The following is a 21,888-nucleotide window of genomic DNA, read 5'->3' as shown; positions in this document are numbered from 1 at the left end:
TGATTTGGCTGCTTGTGTCACGCAACAGAAACACAAAACCTGTTTTCATGGTATCGTCTGCAACCTGCGGGTGTCAAATTGGGACCGCGAAGGGGCGCGTTTGCGCTTTGGTCCTGCGAGTTGCCTTCCCACGCCGTACGGCAGCACTGCACCGCCTCCTGCAAACCTGGAGAGGAGGATCTAACCAGCAGCCTTCCGCTCCTCGATATTCATCCTCATCACGTATTATGAGCATGGCATGGGAGGAAACACACGCCGCTAAACTGTGATCGGTATGAAGCTGATACCGGGGTGGCTGAAACCAGATGGTCTTGAGTGGTGTCCTATAACTCTGCAAAAGCAGGTTCTTCCTCACTGTTTCAGGGGTTGCAGTTTATTTTAAACACATCAGGATTTTTTTTTTTTTTTGAAGATGGTGATTTCTATCAAGCGGTGTTGGCCAGACTCCAGATTTCTTCTATTCATCTAGAGCTATAACAGCACTGAACACATAGCTGCGAGTGTGAAAGCGATTTTCACCCCTGCATTTTTTTGTTCCTGTTCAATCCCCTTGTCCTTTCAGAGCGCATAATAGAAGTGCTGCAGTAAGCAGGGTCAAGTAGACTATGCCAGTGAGAAATGTTAAAATGAGACTATAGGCTGCGATTACGGGCTCTAATGTGCGATGAATCCTTTCTAATCACATGATATGAACTAATGTCACCGTTTATTATAAAACAACAAAGTGTCCAGCTACAGAAGGAATAGAATGGATGACAACAGCGTTTTTAAATGTTTTGTTTAAGCAAGTACAGTGTGATCTTTTTAGACAACTAGGAAAAACTAAAGTTAAAATAAGTGCATTTCCAGCCAGTCTCAGTTAGAACCAGTATTTCTTTCCCGGGGGTGAGAGGATTCACTGGTCTTTATGGCTCTCGTGTGGAATCGGTATCCATCCTCATCTGGGAAGTCGAGTAAAAGCTGAACTTGGTTAAGCTAAAAGAATTTGCAAAATATTTAAATTACTTGTTGAATGCAAGATGTAATATTGAAAAAAAATACAAATTTAAAAAGTACAACTCCAATTCCATTTTTTTAATTATTCTAAGTTTTTAAAGTTGTTATTTAATTATCATTTTCTTAAGTTATAGGGTTTTTTTTAATGCCAAAATGAGGGAGAATAACTCTTTACCATCAATTTCAACACATCTTTGAATCTCCATCCAATCTTCTAGTTAAATGTATTACAAAATATTTGTAGTGTTCAGGACAATCAAAAACTATTATATCTGAAGGGAAAATATATATATATATACATACAGGATCATATCATCACTCTGAAATCATGGTTATGACCCTGTCACCAAATTTGGGGGCCAGTCTGTCCAGCAATGCTTGCTGCTCTACGTTCTAGCATTGACCTGTTGGACATACTCTGCCATGTGTGACTAACTCTAAGACTCATGAAATATTTTGGTGCTAGTAAGTTTAAAGTTATGTATTAGCCAACTAAATTAGTAATAAACTTGAATATATAAGTAGACAACTACTTGCATATAGGAAAGCATCAAACACGAGTTAACATGCAAACTAGGTTTTACAAATGTTAAAAATCCCCTGTCCCTACTCAGTGTCTCCAACATAAAGCAGAAAAGGGCACAGTAGCCATTTCACTAACAACAAAATTAAATGGCCATATAAACTCTACTTCACATGTAATATTTTGCTGCTTTTGCCACTGAAGCTAGGACATTCAAGCAGGCCACTCTACAGCTAGCACATTAGATACTGGCTCTGTGCAAACTGGTGCAAGTTCAGGGGAGATCACCAAAATGGTTGGGCCTGGAGCACATGCCCTGTAAGGAGAGGCTGGAGGCAGAGATGACCTTGAGGGCACCTGACAGCAGCTCCCAGTGCCTGTGGGGAGGTCATCAAGGACCTCCTGGACCTGCCAGGCTCTTCAGGGTGGTGCATGGCAGGAGGACAAGGAAAAACTGGCATAAATTGAAATGAGAGGTTCAGACTAGATATAAGAAGCTTTCCTCCATGAGGACAGTCAGGCAGAGGTTACTCAAGGAGTTGTGCAGTCTCCACCCCCAGAAAGTCTCAAAACCCCACTGGATCAAGTCCTGAGCAACTTGGTCTGACTTCAGAGCTGATCCTGTTGTGAGCAAGAGGTTGGACTGGAGACCTCTGAGGTTCCTCCTCCTCAAATTATTCTGCAATTATTCTGTTATCCTACACTGAACGTAACTGGCTGCACTGAACAGTGCTCCAGCATATGGCTCTTCCGGCTGGGGAGTTGAAGGGGAAATCCAAACCCTACCAGCTTGGTGGTGGTAGGCATCTTTGGGTCTGCCGTCATTGCCCAGTCAAGCAGTTGTGTCTTCACAGCATTCTTGGTAAGGTTTGCACTTGCAGAGCACTAGGAGAGGGACACCTCATGACCTACACACCCTGCTTGGCTTGTTGACCGCCCTGTCAGATTGCTTTGGGATGAGCTGTGTGAAACCAACTCAGGAACTGCCTCCAAATGCAAAGAGCATCAGGGAAGGACAGGGATGAAACATCTGGAGAGGAACCAATTTCCAGATACGTATGAAACCAGGGGCGTGAGATACTTGAGTCCCCAGTGATGGTGCCAGGTGCAGGGAAGGGAATGAAAAATAATCAAAGATGCAACTAAAGCAGACAGAGGACGAGGAGTTGCTGGAGATGGTGAGATCTCATGGCTCTGAAGGCTTGCACTGGGGACTCAGCCTTCCCTCTTCGCTCTCATGTCCTCCCAGTGTGAGGACCTACATGGCACTTCACTGAGAGGAAGGTCAGAGAAAGGAGCCCAGTTGCTGGACATTGCTTCTCCCACTTCAGCCCGTGCCCAGCTGCTCGTGCCTGTGCTCTCGCTGTCGGTACCCTCTCTCTGCCCACTCTGAAGATTTAGCGGTTCATCTGAGCACCCCTTCCTGTCTCTGTGACATGCTCCCAGAAAGGGGGGGGGATGACCAACCAAACACTATTGTAAAAAACAAAAAAAAAAAACCCAAACAAACAAACAAAAAAACACTTTGTTCCTTAGCTAGCTTAATTCACAGGACCAGGAAAGGGCAGTAACTCCTGGCAGGGGGTAGTGAGACTCCCAGGGGCAGCAATCACTGAAGTCAACCCCCAGCAGGCAGGTTAACCTGTTTGATCACAGAACTGGGGACATGCTCTCGCTGTACGGCCTCTTAAGCTGTTTGTTTGCCCTGGTCAGAAGCCGGGGCAGGTTGCCATGCTTTCCACTGCCTTCTGCCATCCCCAGACAGACTTTCCCACCTCCTCTCCCAGTTGCACTTCCTTTACAGCTCTTAAGCTTTCTAGACTAGAAAGCTACTCACCCTGCTCCCTAGTTGTCACATTTTTACCTGAACACTACCACAAAGCTAAATGCCACTACTTGATGTGACCCTGTAGACCAGCTGTAAACCACTTCCCACAGCCAATACAGCCAACATATCAACATATTAGAACATTATTGGGTTTACAATTTTGAAACACTTTGATTTAGAAAAAAGAGTTGCAAAAATCTTCCTGAGTTGGGCTATAAAATATTTTTGCAGAAATGTTTTATAAATCTTACCAGCTGGGAAATTTAATTTCGAAACACATATACCATGGCAAAATGTCTCATGGGGAACACCACCACAATGACAGAGTTTCTTCCACTTCCAAATCCAAGGGCTCCTAAATAAGAACACGTCACCTTTCCTACATAAGTCCTTTCTTAGCATGGGGACACGTTTTTGGTTTTTGAAGGAAAGCTCTACCTACCATTGCTTGGCTTTGTTGCCGCAGGGTCTGTGCTGGTAGATGCTGTACGCATTGCAAGAGCTTGTTCTGCCTCTTATCTCTCCAATTAAGATATTTTTCCTGCAGCAGAGACTCTCCTTGGGAAGTGGGGTCTGGTACATGGGTCGACATCTCTGGAAAAGGGGATTTCTTGTGTGCTGCTGGTGACTACCACCATTCCAGGCCTGGTGAATAGCTGTAAAACAAACAAAACTAGTGTATAGCTGGGTGTCCTGCAGCACTAACTTTTTCTTCAAATGAAGTGTAAGGCTGACAGAATAATTTTGAGTAACACAGCTGCCTCTCAGTGTCTAGTCATATTCTAGGCTGTGTTATTCTTGCTTGCTTAGAAATGTGTAATAAGAGAATTACAATTCCAGCTTTTTTTTCCAAATGGAGAAATCAGGACAAAACAGGAGAAAGGGAGGAAAGCAAAGAGTATTTCTGCATTCTTATTCTCTTTATAGGTAGAAAAATTCCCCTAATGTATTTGTGAGGGATATCTTTTATAGTTACTAGAGTCAAATTATATTTTAAATATATATTTGTGAAGTTTGCATCTGATTAGCATTCACGTGTGCTAAAATTCACAAGAAAAAGCATTACATCAGCCCTTCAGTTTGCATATGAAATCTCTGAAACGCAAGGCAAATATTGGCTACTGGAGACAGGGAAGTGCTGACATCCATGGTGAAATGGAGTTACTGGAGACAATGGACAGGGACCTAGTTTTATGTTGGAAAAATCATTTTCTATAGTCTTAACACTAATCAGGTGACTGCAGCCAGGAAATAAGATTTGCATATCAGCTATGCATCGTTTGCCTTTTTCATACAGGCTTTTTCAGTAGAAATCTTTATTTGACCCCTTTCCACCATTACTTCAGTCTCAGAATATCCAACAGGAGCACGAAGCAACCTTCTGCACTTAAGAGACAAGCCGAAGCGCTATGAAAAGCGTAAGTGAAATGATCAAGAAGGCTGACGATTGCTACATCTACAGTACTTTCTCTGCTTGCTTGGTTTCTGTCTCCTTTCAGTGACGACAGCGGTGGGAGTTCAAAACGTGGCCACTGGATCAGAAAAAATTTCACATAGCTCTGCTGGAAGAAAAAGGGAAATTAAGGTCAATGAGAGAGGAATGCCACTGTGTGTTATCAGAAATCATGACCATAGATTCCCGTGTCCTGGAACTGCATCATGTACTGCTGAATAGAATATTACTAAGACATTGCAATATAGTGCCCCAGCTAGGTGATCAACATGGAAATTTTTTATGCTTTAAGAGTTAGAAAGAACTAAAGGAACTAACAGGAAGATCAGTCTTGGAAAAACATGATGGCAAAACTTTAGGTTGGGGCTGCAGCACAACTAGAAGGGCCAATTGTCAGCAACAGAAGAAATCCCTAAGCAACTCAAAGTTCATTTAGATTACAACAACAGTTAGTTCTTCACTGGGTAATCAGAGTTGCACAGTGTCTTCCTTCTAAATTCCCAGGAGGCTTAACATTCAAGATAAGGTGTTGCCCTCTGAAGCTGGAGGAAGAGGAATGTCAGAGGACACCTAGATAGTTCTCCCTGCTACCTCCTCAAGTGCAACAGTTATGTTTTTAACATGAGTAGAACAAGTTCACAAAGCCAGATGTTCCCTGGGAAATCAATAGAGCCCGGCTTGATTAACAGATATTGTCACCTTCTTGCCCTAGCACATACTGGTCTTGGGGGGAAAAGCTCTTGTTATTAACTTCGTAAGCATGTCCATAAAGTGGTTATGGGCTCCATATCCAGCCTCTTCTCTCCCGGTGGCAATGTTCTGCTCATTGGGCAGGAGTCAGCGGGATATTATGTGATTTCAGTGTCTTCTCAATCTCTATCCTTTCTTAACACAGCAGCTAACAACATCCAAACGAACAGCCTAAAATTGCAGGAAAGAGCCATAAAGCTGCATGATTAAGCTAAGCAGGAAAACTATAGTGGCTGCAGGATGAAAAGTAATCAAGCACATCAAAAAAGTAGTTATTTACTAGACAGATATTCCCACAGAAAAGGATTGCTCAGGAAGCGTTTTATTTCTCCGAGTGGACGTTGGGGTCCCATAGCCTTGTGCCAGGAGCCAAGCTGAGTCCAGCCTCCATCTGGGGCCTCCCTCACAGGCTCTGCTGGCTTAGGAAAGTCTCAGTATTTGCCAGAGGAAAACGCTGTGGGAGAGGTGGAGTTTATCATGCACTGAGGAATCGGATGTCTTTTCCCCATACATGTGTGAAAGAGCTCTCCGAGAGTCTCCAGGCAGCTCCTTGGTCCCTGGTGTGAGGCAGCCCACTGGCCCTCATCCTCTCCTGGTCCTTATAAAAATGTATATGTTAGCCAGAACACCATTCCCTGGATAAACTCAACTGAGATCTTTCCTCAAATACTGATTTCTTTAGCTGTCAAGAGTCACACAGCCACTCTTCTGTATAACGTGTGACAACTCCGGCCCATTCTGGTGGACCCCAGCTACATGTTTCTGCCCTCCAGGAGTGGAGCTGATGCCAGCAGGTCTCCTCCAAAGCCCTGGAGCTGCCCTTTCGAGGTTATAGTGGCTCAGGCAGGTTTTCCTTTCTTGTCAGAGGATTTCTGTGACCTTCCATCTCAAACCACTGCTGCTTTGGGCCACTGACAACCCAGTAGGGTTGCTACTGATTTTTATTTTTTTAATCCAAGCTGGGCTGGCTTAGTATGGCAGCATCTATCATCCTCCAGTACCCCCTTGTAGAGAGGAAATAGTAACCCTCAGCTGTCTTTCTTGATAATATCCTGCTTGGTAGGAAGAAAGAAATACCTTAACTTGGTGCTCTGCCCCAGGCACAGGTGGAGACATTTCTGCATCCACTTTTCTCATTGCTAGCAGCCTTCCCTGCTCTTCTGTGGGCACTGATTTGCTTCTTATCCCCAGAAACTATGGGAATGGGCTGAATCCACCCCAACCACAGTTATAGTGTCTGGAAACAAAGAAGTTCAATGCTATACCCAAGATGTATGACCATTCCTCCAGATAATGGAGCTAAATACCTTTATTTCTTCTTTGATTCACTTAATCATGGGTAGGATTCACCTCTAACCATCCAAGATTACACATCTAGTCTAAAGTAGCTGTCCTGGCTGCTTCTGCAGTCAGTATAGAGAAGGGTCTTTCTAGGGCAGAGTTCTCCCATGAGAGATATATATCTGGAAATAGCACTGTCTCCCCTTTGTGTGTCGGAGTAAATAGGATGGACTAGCTGCACGGCATTTTAAACAGCTTCCCATGGGGAGCTAGAGCATGGGGATAAAAGAGATATTACCTGAGGACTGACATTTTATATGGCTGTGCTGTAAGATAGGGCTATCTGGTACAGCTCTTCCATTAGAAAGAGAATTTCAGTTCCCCGTTCCAGGCATCCCCTGCATCTGATCAGCTGCTCTGAGCTTTACCATAAAGTATCCTTGGACTTCGGAGTGACCTCTTCTGAAGGCTCTGTTGGGAGGGAGGAAAAGAACATAGAAAACTGATCCCTGAGGTGTTCTGAGGAAAGCAGGAGCCTAAACAATCTCAGTGGGAATATAGACATATAGAAACCTAAATATCAGCTAGACTCATGTGTGTTTCTGAGACATGAAAATAGGAACATCACACGCTCTTAGTATGTGCATATAGGAAAAAGTCAGATAGGACCAAAACTAGACAGAATTGACTTTTTTCCCACCAGGGAAAAAATTGTTCTGGTCTCCAAGAGGTAGGAACTTCTGAAATTCAGATTTTTTTCTTTATTTTATTGCTAATATAAAGCATCAAAATAGAAATCATAGAAAAAGAAATCAATGTGGAAATGCATGTTCTGGCTATATTTTAGAAATAATTTCCTTTAGGAAGCAGTTTTTAGATTTGAACCAAAATTTGTAGAAAGGTGAGGAAAGGCTGCAAGGCTTCTCTATCAAACCCATAAACTCTAGAGTAATTTCCCATTTTAAAGATAATTCACCAATATCTACCAGCCCAGTTATTCAATATGTGAATATTGGGACAGTATTCATAGCAGAGTGCCTTCCTTCACCATTATATCCCATTTGGAAACTTGCCAAAAGAGGCACAACTTGCATTCTGTGGGCGGAATTTAAGAATTAAAATCTTAATCTTAAGAATTTAAGAAAAACCTTACAGACACTTAAGACAAAACCTTTAAGCCCTGTTTTTTTTTCAAACACACCATTCTTATGCAAATAATTCATGACAGGAGAATCAAGCCCAGGAACTTTGCATCACACACGTTCTGTCATGTTGGACCATTTCACACTAAATGAATGCTTCCTGAAATTATCTGACTGTTGGAACTTTAAAACATTGGGGTTTTTTTTCATACAAATGTAAATTCTAGCAAATTGACTACAAACCAAAATACTAACAAATGAACTGTTTTCTCTAGCTTTTATATTCCTAGCTGATCAGATTCAGTGGTATCAACAATCTAAGTTCTAAAGGAATGGAATAGTAAGACTGGGAAACCTACAGAGCTGATTAAATTAAAAAAATGTTGAGCATGGCAGAACTAGGGGTACAGTGGTCTCCTTACAGGATCCTGATTCTCTGCTCTGACCATAGGAGTCAATATTTGCTGAGCAATGAAGTGACTCCACTATGCCTCCTCCTAGGCTGCTGCAAGGATGGAGACACACAGATCTTCTGATGACTGTGTATGGCTTGATATGCCCTGCTTCTTCAAGCCCAAAGGAAGGCAGGGTTTTCTTTGAGGGGTTTCATTACAGAATATATAGCAAAAAAAAAAAAAAAAAAAAAAAAAAGGAGAGAGAGAGAAGTTGGAAAATTCCATCATTTTTGTAAAAGGGACCAGGTGTATGTGTGTGTGTGTATGTATATATATATATATATATATATATATATGTATGTATGTATATATGTATTCTCAGGAAACATCGGAACTGTGATTTTTCTTTTACTTGCCATTATTCTATGTAAGAGAGCAGTAACTTGTTCCACGTAGATTCTCTGCCTGGAAGTAAGGATCCTGTGCAAGGTCTATTCAGGAAAAGATGGTAGTTTTTATCCTTAAGTAAACTGGTTCAGACTGCCAGGGCAGCCTGAGCTCATTGCTCTAATGATTTTGTCTGCCTTGCCTCCAGCAAATCTAGATATTTATTTTATGACCTGCATGAGGCCAATGTAATAAAAATGCAATGTAAAGTAAATGCAATATCATTAAATGGGATTAAGGTATGTAAATGATGAGACACTACAGTAACATATAGGCTGTTATATCAGTCTCCTATTCTTATCTCATTGGGATCATTTTTTCCTTTTTCTCAAAAAAAACCTGAAAGCAACAGCTTATACTCTGGGCAGTAGCCAGACTATAACTTCTAAACATGCAGTCCAATTTGTCACTGGTTCTGTCTTTGCATCTCTTGGTATCTATTTTTTATTCTAGTATCTTATCTTTAACATTGACCTGTAGCTGCAGCCCACCAAATGTCATATCTGTGTAGCACCTACAGCAAGTTTATTCTATCAGAAATCATCTCCAACCGTCTCTGTGGGGCACAGTATTAAGGGAAATGTGATATGCTGTCATGTGACTCCAAATTATTTTCCTAACAAGATGCTGAAAGTATTCAGCTCTCGCTGTGTATTAACCATTTTCCTTCCAGTTTTCTGTAAAAGCTGAAAGTTAATGTCTATGGGAAACAGCAGCCTGATAGCAGCTGAAGTCCTGTTCTTCGACAGATGAGAGGAACCATGTTCCCTCCACCCCAGGTCCTGAGTACTTTCAGCTGGGATCTCAAGTGCCGGCGTAACGGAGGAGGAAGAGTAAAGCACTGAGTGTCAGTGCACTTTGGGTGCTTGACCTCATCACTAGCACTGTCAATGAGTTGTGTTCTGTGTATGGGGCTTTTGGTGTGTAAACATCTGCACAGGAGGAAGGAGACAACAGCTGGGCACCATTTCTCATCCCTGCAGACTGGATGGAGTCCGGTCTGCAGCCTAGGGGTTTCTTGCAGTGCTGCCAGACCCAGTGCCCTCCTGTTCAAGGTCTAGTTCATGTCCAAGTCTACTCCAGAGCACATGTTCTCCAGTTTCTGGGTTCTGAAAACAAAGCATCACCTAGATTTGCCTTCCAAAACCTACCACAGCTAGATATGTTTCTACTGAAGAATTCTGGGGCAGAGACGACAGCAGCTGAACCATCCTCTGGGAATGCAGAAACAGTAAAATGGTGTTATAAAATGATTGTCTTGGTGTTACCAGGCAGCAGCAGAAACGCTGTGATACACCGGAAGAGAACACTTTGGGCATGTGGCCTCCTGAGGCAAGACCAGGAGCTCCTCTTGCCTCCATTAGTTGTCCCAGTTTCATAAAGACTCTGCGCTTGGCTTTAGCCGCAGGCACCGGACTTCCTTGGCTGCATGCTTTCAAAAACAAAGTCTCGTAGCTTAGACGATCCCACAAAATGTAATGGTTCAAAACCCGGGAAGTTTATCATCATCATCTGGTGCATGGAAAACCAGTCAGCACAGATGGACAGAACGAGTCTGGAGCTGTACAGTGTCCACCTCGCTCAGATCCTTTCCCCAGTGGCGATCTGTATTTCCGCCTCAGTCGTGCTTCAGTGCTTCCCGGGGTTACAGTGAAGCCCTCGTCACTCATGGCAGCTCCTCAGATTATTCCCCAACTGGGGGAATTACTGCAATTACTCTGGCTTGTATTTTAGGGACTTAATTGCACCTAGTTCAGTAGAAAGAAGATACAGTAGTTCCTGTGTAACTATATGGGGCAACTGAAGTGTCATTAGCTAATTAGTGAAGGTATAGAATAAAGCAGGGGTTTCTAGAGCCATAGTAAAGAGTGAAAAAATACACGGAATGAGAATTGTGGTGATCAGAAATAGATCATTTCTTCTTCAGAAGTTGTTTTTTGCAGGACTCAGAATTTGCCTAGACCACAGTTTCATAAATCACACTTGCTGAATTTTAACGATTACTGTGTATTTTCTCCTAGGCACAAGCTTTTGTAGTCTTTTCTTAAAAAGTTACTGCCTTTCCAGTGGCTGACACTACTGCTATACTCTATAAAGCTTTTCACCTGCAGGTATAAAAGCGCTTCATAAAGCAGATGAAAGTCACGTCCCCCATTTTACAGACAGGGAAATGGAGACATTGGGCAGTGACAGGACTTTCTCAAGGTTAATGCAAAGGCATTGCCAGCAGAAGTAAGCTTTCATAGCTGTTGGATTGACACCAAGTGTAAAATGAATGCACTGAAATATTGGGGAGCACTCCAGAGAAGAGTCAATATAAATTAAGCTGCCGCACTTATTTCATAAGAAATTCAGTGAGTGCCGAAGTTACCCTACTGCGTGAGCCCAGTCTTGGCAGGAGGTCATTTTTAGGAAAGGCACCTCTGGCCAAGCAGTGCTCCTCAGAGATGCCAGGCTGACACAGGCAGGTAGTACCTAACCTTTCCGGGGTGAAATTGGAGATACAGAAAAAAAAAAACAGTCAACAGATCAGTTGGGTTTGTAAAACTCAAAATGTGCTTTTCTGGCTTGGCGTCCTGCGTTTTGCAGTCACTCTTCAAAACAAACGGGCTGAGCTTGCAGGAGCGAGGACCACGAAGCTGATTATGCTTCCAGGGCCCACTTCACTGTGTCACTCATGCCTATCTCTGGGCAGCATGTTGATAACACAGTGCTGAATACTGACGGGAAAATAGTTGCTTGGTAACTACTCTACATTTTAGCTGTAACCCTTTAGCTCTCCTCTTCAGGGTATCTATATGCAGTTCACATTTGAGGATAATCAATGAATTAAGGCTTTGACACTAATAGGCAGATTTTTATTTTAGATCTTTAAATCTTTATCTTACACATAAAAATTTGGAATATAAACCTGAAAAGCAGAGCTCCAAAAATTCAGTTGGCCTCTGCTAGCCAAAAGACCAGCCAGCTAGCCAAGGTCACAACGATGGTACACAGCAGAGTGCTGGAAGGTTGGAGACTGTTCCTGGTGAGAAGCCCAGCTCAGACTCCCTGCAGCCTAAGTTACTGTTCTTGGCCAATAGCTGGAAATAGTTAAACACAGGCAAGTTCCCTTTGCATATCATGAATGATCATTTGTTATTCTTCTAGTGCAAAATATTTGTGACTCAAGTGTGGATTTATTCTACAAGCAAATTGGTTTTGGTCTAGGGGAGGCAGTATGATCTCAACTGACCCCAACTGGCTACTCTGTGGGGGGTGAATGAAGAACGACTGATGATACAGTTAGGCAAAAGTATGGCCAGAAGCATTGCTGTACAGGATCTCAGTGTTCCTGGGCTCCCGTCGCAGGCCGATAAGCATCCTGAAGGGAGCAGATTCCAGCGCGTGGGGATATGTCAACACTGTTCACTGCAGCAGAGAGGTGCCTGAGGGAGCGTTAAATGAAATAACTTGGGGAATGGAACCAGAAAGAGAGAATCAAATCAAGAACTCATTGCTTGATGGAACAGGTGATTTAAGGAGAAAAAAAAATCTGAACCACCAAGAAAGCAAAATACTCACTCAGGGGGCCATGGCTGAGCGATACTAGCCACCCTATTAGGAAAACCTCTTTCAGTTTTACAGGTAGAGCTCTCTCCTTGTTCTTGGACGTTATCCCAGAGTCAGGCAAGCTTCTGGTGTCTGGATCTCCTCATGAGGTAAATTTATCTGTCAGATATTTAATTTGCATTGGCCTGCTTCATTTTTCATGACCTGCTTTACAGAGTGTAAGACTTTCAAGTTTGGATCTTTTAAGTCTGTTATCTTTTAAGCTGTATTTCAAGTCTACCTCAAGAAATCATAAATGAAACTCTGCTTAAAATTAGGCTAAGGTAAAGTTCAGAATAGAGTTAAGCTAAACCAAGATGTAAGCATGTTCACGTGAGGGCTGATTTTAGAAAAATGCTGAGAAGCACCTGGTTCTAAGTGCAACTCAGTTTCATAAGTAAATCTCATTTAGGGGTTGATGAACAGATATGTGAGTGGAGATTTCTAGAGGCTTCAGGTAGTTCATCAGCATGAATCAACATTGATTTTCACCAGAACCTGCAGTCCCTCAATACCTGGGGGTACTGAGCTAATATTGAGGTATTGGGGTAAAATTCCCTTCCAGGCCTTCACAGTGCCAATTTTAGGCAACCCATTTAGTCAGTGGGAAAAAATTGCCTAAACTTTGTTAAATGTTAAATGCTGCCAATCTAGCCTCCTGAGTCATCCCTGGAAACCTCGCACAGTACTGCTGCATTCCTGCATTTTGGACAGTGCTAATATTCATGATGTATAGTCACTAGCAGCTGACATAGGTAATGGTATCTCCGAGGAGCTTTCAGAAGCACAGGTACATCCCGCTGATGGCCCCCAAGGTCCTGAGAAAACTGCCTCTGGTGAGATACTCAGATGATCTGGTTCAGTATTGCCTAGGTGGTCAATCCATTCCACGTGCTGCCTAACTGTGTCCAGAGAGATGCCCAGGACCTCAGAGAACATGGACTGGATGGTGCCAGGAGACTGGGTGAAGAAGGAATGTTAGGTAGGTGAGAATCCAAGCACAATGCTCAAGCAAACTTTGAGGGACAATAACAATGTCCTATAGGATGGCACAGAAAACTCAGCATATCAGTACTAAGGCAGCACCATTCCGTGTCATATATGAGAAATATTACCCAAAAAGAATCTTAATGGTCATTGGATTACCCAGTGTAGACAAAGGCCAACTATAAGATATACAGAGAGATTTTCATGGAAAATGACACCCAGATTATGACACCATGAGTGACCAGGATGGTGGTATTTAGTCACAGCAGTTAAAAATAATTGAGAGTGGAGGTTACGGACTGTCTTTTGGTTATGTTGAGCTGGAACAGATGCTCAACTTTAAAATGATCCATCAGACAGGCTGATGTTTTAGCCTGGGGATTCCAGACCATGTTTGGAAATGTGTGACAGCTGCACGGAGATGGTAGTTACATTTCTAAGAAGTTCCCCCTGAAACCCAAGACTCATAAAGATAAGACAGGTATGTTAAGAAATGGGACCTGGGACATTCCTACAAAGTCTTTCAAGAACTATGAGATGACTCTTTCAAAGGATAAATGAAAGAATGATTAGAGAAGTAAGCAGGGAATAAGGAGAAGACAAAAGTCTTCAAAAAGAAAGGAGGACAAGAAGAGCATGGCTAATTGTGTCAGAGGCTCCTTATGGGCCAAGGAGTGTAAGTGTGAAGCACTGACTCTGAGCTTTGGCCAGGAAGAAGTCATTAAAGGCAATTTTGGGTGTGTGATGAGTTAGGAGTGAAGGAAGGATGGCAGAGTGAAGGAAGTCAAGAAAGAAATGGGAAAAGAAATTACAGGCACAAATTCTAAGCTATATTGAATGAATTTTGAAGATGCAGTAAGGAGGTTGTTAGATAACCAAGCAGATCCAAAAAGTTTTTTTTTGGGGGGAGGGGGGAGGGTGGACTGGGCAGCAGTAAAGTACATTTTATGAGGGGAAAGAGTTTGAGGATAGGCAAAAGGGGTAGGAAAGAAGAGTGGACTGAGATGAGATAAGAGTGGATGTGAAGAAGAATAAGACATTGAACAAGGGAGGATAGGGAATCAATTCATCAAATGAAGGTGCCAGAAGGAGAGGGCAGAAGACAAACTTCTACATCTCTGAGAGCAGCTGCAGTAAAGAAGAAGAAATGTGAGCTGGGGAGTGGGGAAAGTTGCACTGTATTCTGAAGGGACTGGTAAGATCTTCTGCAAAAAAAAAAAAAAAAAAAAAAAGGGGGGGGGGCTAAAAGGCTCATGAATAGATGAGTTGTTTAGCTGTAAGAATGAGGAGTTACAAAGAGCAGCTAAATGAAATATCATTGCCGGCTGCAGCATTTTTTAAGAGATGAAATGAATGTCCCAGAAATAGCAGGAGAAGAGAGGGAAGACAGACGCACCACAACAGTGAGCAAGAGTGCCTAGGTGGAAAGGACAGGGCTATGGCTGTGGTGGTTGTCACCGTAAGTAGAGGAGAATGGGGTTGTGAGACCAGACCTCCAGCGGCAGGGTGATCCTCCAGATCCTCAAATTGCTCCCAGCCACTTCACCAGAATCTCAGTTTAAGCGCAGTATTGATTGCTCCTTCCACTCTAGCTGAACGGAGGCTGAATGACTTTTTTAAATGAGCCTTTGTTTTAACCTCTTAACACATGACACAGTGTCCAGTTTTAGGAAAAAAAACAAACCTGAAAAAGGTCCTCTGCACTGTAGCAAGCAATGCTGCCGTTGAAAAAGTACTTGCACAGACATAAAAATGAGGAGCTGCTGTACAGTGTGTGATCCGGTAAATTTAGAATTGATGAGTTTAGAAGCCAAAAATGAGAAATAAGCTCTCTTTTTCCAAATATTACATTTAACAATGAATTCTTAAGCAGCTGTGCAGATCCCACGTCTATATCAACACAGCTCCCATAGTCAGTGCTCCAGTTACCGCTAACAAACTCCCTAACTGGGAGATGAGGTAATTTGTACCAATCCACTGGAAGGTGGTCCAATCCTCATAGAAGATGGTTCTACCCAACCTTCAATATCCTCCTTCCTCTTGGTGAAGGGGGTTTTCCTTCATGGTGCTCAGCATGGTGATTCAAACATCACCTGTTTGTGCTTTACCTCCGGTCTTTCACAAAGGACTAATGCTGAGCGGAGAGGCACAGCAGACACCCATGCCAACAACATACTCATCTCCAGCATCTGAAGTTTCTGGGGTCTCCTCCAGGAGAGGAGTGCAGCACCAAGCAGAGAGACAGAATGAGGCCTTCACACTTTGGCCCTGTAGTTCAAAGCACTTCTCCTGATTCATGCCACCAGATTGTACGTTCTGTGCAAAAGAGCTTCCCTACTTCGGCTGACATTTACCTCAGGCCCATTATGGAGATAGAACCTGCAAGGCACTGGCCAGCCTGCAGCAGGAGTGGCAAGAGGTCCCTCAGCCACAATGCTGAGAGTAGCTGGTTGGAGTGGAGTTTATACATCTCATTGCAGGATGACAAGGAGTGAAGACACTCAGGGGGACCAGCACCACAAGGCAGTGCAGTGCCATGTCAGTCAGTGTCTGTTTTTTGCTATCCTGACAGATCTGGGAGACTCTACTTTCCCAATGGCCTCATGGCACAAGAGCTGGTATCAAAACAGCCCATAAATCCAAAAGATCCTACCAGTTCTGTAGGTGAGAGACCAACTAGCCCTGACCTCAGTAACTGACAATATCAGCAATATTGCTGATCTCTGAGCAGCAAGAGAACTCATTCCTAAATTTCTTGATGGACTCCTACCTCACCACAGAAATTACAGTCATTAAGAGGAGTCCCCCAAACTCTTTGGTGTACTATCTCAGACCCTACCGGCAGCATCCTTTCCATTAAAGATGCTATTCCCAAAGTACCAATGCTCTTCAGCAAACCCCATCCACCACTCAGCCAAGCTCCAAATGTTTGGGAGAATATTGCTGGGTGCTCCCAAGAATCATTAGCTCTTTATATTCCTGCCTAAACTCCAGGTTGTCGTGATAGACATACAAGAGACTTGGCTTATCAGCCAAAAAGAAGACATGCCAAATGCTGCAGTTCAATTCAAATTCATGTCAGGTCAATGAAGTAACCTCAGTGCAATTCGGGGACATCTGACATTGCGGACAACTCTGCTGAAGCACATACACCTTGGCCAGAGCTCTAATGATAAAACTAGCCTCACAAGTAGTAGCTTTGTAGACTCTGAGAGAGGATAAATGTCCCTTCTCTCTGCTAAGTTGAAGGAATTGAAAGTTATCCTGAAATCTCTAGTTATTTATAAAGCAACTTCCTGCAGGAAACTCTATAAAATACTCAAAGAGATAAATGTACCCTTACTCCCAGGGTAGAAAACCAACAAAAAAGGAAATCACAGTTGCCCCAGTGAGGCAATCTTTCTCTGCCTGCTCTGTCACAAACCCTAGCCCATCAGTTCAGCACCAAAATTGTCATGGCAGGACCTGACCTCACACCATCATAGCCAGCTATTCAGACAGACGCAAATCACTGTAGCTGACTAGATGACAACTGGGCATTTGCCCACCACAGGCAGCTAATAAGCCTGTCTGCTGGATACAGGAAGTTTGGTAGACAACCAAACTTCTATCTGTAGAAAACAGATAATATAGGAGAAGATATTAGTCTAAGTGCAAATATTCTTGATAGGAACAGACCAGATTGGTTCAAATCTGGCCCTGGCCATGACGCCAAAGATCTGTAACCACTAACAGCACCTCACACAGGTGTATTTCTTGCCTATTTTTTCCGAAATATAGTATGTAACACTTTCAGTTTGCTATCTTCTGCAGTCAGTTGTGTTTGATCTTTTCTTGGCCACTGAATATTGAAAATTTTTAAAGGGCTACTTCAAATTCACCTCTGAATCAGAAATCCCACTCCTGTCCCAACACAGTCCTAATTGCATATCTCCCTAAATGCTTGCTATCACATTGTGACAGTCCTGGGAATCATCCTTTCAAGGGGGAAACTGAGGACAACTTGCTTGATTTTACTCAGCATCAGTGAGACCACATCTGAAATACTGTGTCTAGTTACATGTCCCTCAGTTCAAGAGGGATGTGGAGAAACTGGAGAAGGTCCAGCAGATGGCAGTGAGGTTGGCTGGGGTCCTAGAGCACAGCAACTCCAAAGAGATGTTGTGGGAAATGGGCATTTACAGTCTGATGAAGAGGAGGCTAAGGGACAACATAAGAGCAGCACACAGCTACTTGTTAAGGAGTTAGAAGCATGACAGAGCCAACTCTTCTTGGTAATGGCAGATGGAGTAAAAAGTGACAAAAGCCACAGGCTGTGGCTTGAGATGTTCAAAGTGGACATTAAGAAAAATGTACAAAGTAGTGCAGCATGGGAACAGGTTACTCAGAGCTTGTGGGATATGCATCCTTGGATGTACCTGAGGTTTGGCCAGATAGGGCCCTGGCTTACTCAAGACAGTGTTGGAGATATAGTCCCACTTTGAGCGAGAGGTTGGATTAGCCTTTAGTTAGATGGATTAGATTTAGTTAGATTAGTTGGATTACCCTTCCAACCATCATTTCTATGAATCTATGATACACTTTACCTTCTCTCCTTGCACAGGCATTTGTGAAGTTCTGACAGATACTGTTTTCTTAAAACATGCAGTCCACATGTTTCTCTGGTGGAGTCTGAATAAATAATAATCTTCAATTGCATTTACTGCAGGCTGAGTAACCAAAAGAGTGTTCCAGCAATGGTGGGTATCATTTATAACTGAAACCTATACAGAAATTAATCATGGAACCAGGGAAAAATCAATATGACTAACTTATCTAAAGCTGAATTCATGCATTATGGATCAGATTTACTTTTCACACGCTCCCATACCTTTTACTACTTTTGAGGGCTATGCTATGAGAAGATCCTTTCTGAGTTAGAGAGGTAACTCAGCTAAAGAGATAACCCAAACCTTTCAGAATTAGTGAAACATCTAACCAACTATTCCTCTATACTTGGTTAACATTTTATTTCAAGATACATGAATGATTTAATGCATACATACCCTAGAATAATAACATCTGACAGCTATAAGGTCACTTTGTAGTTAGGGGGAACATTTCTGCTGTCACTAAAATACCACAGATGTAGCCAATTGAACAAAAATGCTACTGTCTAAACAAACTCTACAAACAATGGCTAGTTCCTAGCTTCAGAGGTTCAGCAGACCAGCTATGTTCCAGACAATGCTGAGTTTGTTTAAAGTGTAAAACATTTAGTTGTGCATGCTTATATATGAGTTATTGTAAAGTTGCCTAGGGCTAAATGAATTCCCACTGCAACGCCATCAAAATGGCAGAGATTAATTTGGCCCATTATGTACTAAAGTTGCAGACCTTTCTTTGAAAAAAGAACTATTCTTTCTACAATTGATCTTGTTCACTACAGTCATTTAAACACAAAGAAAGTCTTACCTGTGTTACACCAGTGTAATGGAGTTACACTGGATTTACATTGTTGCAACTGAGAGAATTCTTTTAGCCAAAAATAGAGACAGCTACCCAAATTATGTGCGGATCATTGCACTTCTCCTATGCACCACAAAACTTGTAATGCACATTTCAGTGTCATGCATGACTTGCTATAGTAGCTGTAGGGAAAAGGAATTCAGTCACACACAGAACTTTGTTAAAACATTCGGTCCCAGCTTTAGCGGTAACAGATTTTAACACCTAAGCAAATACGTTTAAGCTTCGCTATTATGCATGGATGACAAGCAGGCCGTACTCTCTCCACTTTACTCTGCAGCAATGGGATTACTGTCCTGCCTGGATCATCTACAAAGATGGCACCTCAGCACGCTAGGTGAAAAAACAAACCAAAGAAGCTTTGAACTCAAGGATGAGGGAATGAGATCCAAAACAACAAACAGGTATCTAAAACATGACTGTAGCTGGAATTTCAGGGCCTGAAGGAAAGAGTGCGGAAATCACCCCATCATCACCACCTCCACTTTATTTGGTTTGACCCTGCTTGATATATATTATACCCTACAACTTCTCTTTATGTGTTGCAAAATAACTAATGAAATAGAAATTCTGCAAGAGTCCTGTTTACCTTAGCTACAGCTCACATCTTGCAATGATGAGCTCTTATTTCGCAGACCAGGCCACGAGAATTAGCGACAGCCCTCTTGCCAACAGCCTTTGTCTAAGGCCTACAGTCTTGCGAAAATTAAACTCAAAGTGAAAGAAATGTCATCTAACAAGATTCAAGAACTGTGTAAAGGCTTTTCCCAGATCAAAAAACATTCGTTCAAGCAGACTGCTATTTCTACAGGAATGGCCTTGGTGGTACATGACTTTTTACAGATTTGGTTGGTATTTTAGTTGTTCTCTAAATACATGTATGATAAAGAAGGAATCTTTTTGATCCTACTTGATAAAATCAGTGTGACAAAACCAGTGGGCAGCATTTATAATCTTGTTGCTACTTTTCAGTAACTTTTCAGATATTTTTCAATTAGCTTAACTGCTGTTAATTTAAGTAAGTTTAACAGATGCTATCAGTTCTGACTGCTTGTTCTGTAGCCTGGTTTCATCATTTTCATTCTATTCAAGCTTCAGTCACATGTTTATTTAAAGATACACATGGACCCTATGGGATAAGCAGGGACTTTGAAAGATAGCAGCAACTTTATGACCTTAAAAAAAGAAAAACGTAAATAATTTCTTTTATAATATAGCAGTGAGATAGAAAGGAGGGATGGTGAATGAAAACTACTGCTGTTTTAGAGATATGGTACAATAGATTTTTATTCAGTATTAAACACCTCTTAACGGGCAACTGGAAAAAAATGTAGCTCCTCTGACTATATGATTCTGCCTTTCCTCTTCTTCCACTTCTCAAAATGAAGAAGGTACTTTCCCCTAAAACTATCCCTAACTAAATCCAAACAGAACTAATTTATTTATCCAGACCATCCTCAGTCGCTAACTTCTGCACTTTGGGTGGAATTTACACGGCAAATCCCACTGCAAAAGCCAAGCCAAGCAAACAGGCAGCTCCGCCGCGCGACGGGATAATCTAGCCATGGTAATCCCTTAGTATCTGCTCGGAAGACCACAACACTCCCTAAAGCCAAAATCTTTAGAAAGTTTAATCTTGTCACACCAGGAAGTAAAAACATAAAATGGCTGGTAATTATTTGCTCTATCTTTTCAGTTGTCATTTAATTTAGAAGTATAGAAATTAAGTCATATTCTCGTATTGAATGTAAGCTTTTATTTCAGGCACCCCTATCTGTTCACTGACTTCGGTGGGTCTTGTGTAAACACAGGAAAAAAATCTATCTATCATCTCATAGAAAAATGTTTTTTTTTTTTTTTTTGAGAGCTTGAATTTGCTTGAGAGTTTGACTTTGTATTTTTAGAAACATCCTCTAAATAGTACAGGAACTCTTTAAAATGCCACGTCTCACATTACTAGGAGCACCGAAAGCCTGAACACTTTGAAATGTCATGCTCCCACAGGACAAAAATATTGAGCATGAAGAATCACAGGTACTCACCTGGCTGACTTTTTCCTAAGGAAACGACCTCTAAAACGGAGGAGACCTGGTGGACAAAAGGCATCGGGCGCATGCTGAGTGGCGTCGGCTCCTTTAGCGACGCAGGCAGGCGCGGAGGTCCCGGGCGCTGCCGGCTGGGCTGGCGCTGGCATATGCAGCGCTGCTCTCCGCAGCACCAGCCACGCTAACCTCATCTGTAGTCACTACCACAAATGCTGAGGCTCACCCTTAAAAATGAGGTATAATAAAAGTGCACTTCATTGAAGATCTTCCTTCTGGCAAGAAGGAAGTAGTGATACAAAAAATACACAGATCAACTACTGTGAGAAAAAGAAGGGGAGATAACTACCATAAATGACAACATTTTATTGCTGTGTACCACTGATTTCTTAAAAATGGAAAACTTGGTAAAACAAAGTGCAGCTGGTGCGATTCAGCTGTTCTGCTAGTGCAGTAAACAGTGCTTGGTCGCCTGTAATTGTGGCGTAACTATTCTTTCACATACCCCTAAGTATGGAAGTATGCATTTCCTCAAACAGCCACTTTCTTCCCAGGACACACTCTTCCTAGGACATCTTTTTTAGAAGGCTCTCTCTTGAGTTTTGTGATTTTTACACATTTGCTTACCCTATTGCCAACTGCAAACGGGCACAATGGCAGTTAGACCTGATGCATGCTGAGCTGCCAAAGATGATCCAAGTGCTGGTCCTGCCAATGCACAACCATCTTCCATCTCCATCTTCTGTTTTCTTGGGAGACTATTATATTGCCTCTATTCCTGTTCCTACTGCAGAGGGGGGGAATTGGTTAAATCCCACTTTCTGTGCAGTCATAGTCAAAATGCTTGCTGAACATCAGCTGGTCATTGCCAGTGCCCCGAGGACAACAGTGGCAGTACAGGTATGACGAGCGGGGATGGTCCTAATTTGGTTTTCAGCATAGCTG

General features: G+C 42.5%; 1 long non-coding RNA gene across 3 annotated transcripts; it reads right to left on the bottom strand.

Annotated features, from left to right (window-relative positions):
• Positions 1–704: 704 nt before the first annotated feature.
• Positions 705–21,015, bottom strand: LOC134141277 (uncharacterized). 3 transcript variants are annotated; one of them, XR_009958582.1, is made up of 5 exons: positions 20,944–21,015; positions 7,130–7,302; positions 4,813–4,909; positions 3,790–4,003; positions 705–975 (listed from the first exon to the last, which is right to left on the bottom strand). It is a non-coding gene; the product is annotated as an uncharacterized LOC134141277 (long non-coding RNA). The 3 variants fall into 3 exon arrangements; XR_009958584.1 differs by having other exon boundaries at positions 4,813–4,906; XR_009958583.1 differs by having other exon boundaries at positions 4,813–4,906; positions 7,142–7,302.
• Between the last annotated feature and the right edge of the window lie 873 nt (positions 21,016–21,888).

This window comes from Rhea pennata, chromosome 1 (genome assembly GCF_028389875.1).
Source record: "Rhea pennata isolate bPtePen1 chromosome 1, bPtePen1.pri, whole genome shotgun sequence".
NCBI classification, from domain to species: domain Eukaryota; kingdom Metazoa; phylum Chordata; class Aves; order Rheiformes; family Rheidae; genus Rhea; species Rhea pennata.
Note: the sequence above shows the minus strand (reverse complement) of the source record. Positions and strands in the feature narration are given on the sequence as shown.